Here is a 1094-nt window from a genome sequence, read left to right on the forward strand (position 1 = left end):
AGGAGTCTTGAACCTGTGCTCACATGGAGTGCCGGAGGTGGCAGATAGAGGCTTAATCCACTGTACCAGAAGGCCACCACGGCTCTTTTTCCCCAACCCCGGGGGGGTTGTAACAGGTGTCTCACCTCCCAGAGACCCATGAATCTCCTATTTCAGCTCTTCCGGCACTGGCTAGGGGCGCCAGTGAAATCTGGGGGCAGGAAGAAAGTGGTGGTCGTGAGAGCCTGAACTGAGCTAGGAACCTGCACTTGGCTGTGCGGGAGGCCGATGTTGGAACACCTATGCCCTCCTTATATAACTGCCAGATCCACCTGCCAACACCGCTGGCCGACAGCACAGCAAGTTACCTAAGAGCTGGATTCTGCCCCCAGGGCTGCCCCGGGCAGTCATCTCACTCATTCTCCCAGGGTGTCCCTCTCAGATGAGGGTGGTATATTTTTTCCAGTAGGACTGCTCGAAAAATCACAAGTACCTGTCAGTACCCAAGCAGTGCCAGCTACATACGTATTTGAAAGAAAAAAAAGGGGCGGGGGGGAAGGGGGAACGTATTTTAAGACAGCACTCTGAGTACCTGATTTCAAGTCAGTGGATTTAAAATTGTTGTTTCCTGGGGGAACCGGACAAGGTGAGATGGTGAAAGGCCCTGCTAAAGTCTCGGGCCCTCCTTCCCCAAGCACCTTATCCTGTTAAGTGCTCACACAGGACTCACAACTCCCTGACTTGGGGAAGTTGGGGGTGAGGGGCACGTCTGTGTGAGGTGAGTGTGCGTGTGTGTGTGTGTGTGTGTGTGTGTTCACGCAATGCACCGTTACCCTCTTTCTGGCGCGGGGAGCGGCTCACCGACAGCTGGAGCAGCCGCGGCCTTGGTCGGTGTCGCGGGCGCGCGAGGTCTCCAGGCGCAGCGGACGCTCCCGGATGGCGGTTGTCCTCCCGCAGGCCCACGCGTGCTGCGCCGCGGGGCCCTCCCTGCGGTGCCCTGGAGGCGAGCCCCCGGCCCCAGCCGGGTCCCCCGAGCGTCACCGGCCGCTGCTCGGCCCCCCGGCCCCGCCCCAGGCCCGCCCCCCGAGTATCACCCGCGGCGTCCGAGCCCGGGC

This window comes from Ochotona curzoniae, unplaced genomic scaffold (assembly GCF_017591425.1).
Source record: "Ochotona curzoniae isolate NIBS_2020 unplaced genomic scaffold, NIBS_Ocur_1.0 contig_4064, whole genome shotgun sequence".
Taxonomy (NCBI): domain Eukaryota; kingdom Metazoa; phylum Chordata; class Mammalia; order Lagomorpha; family Ochotonidae; genus Ochotona; species Ochotona curzoniae.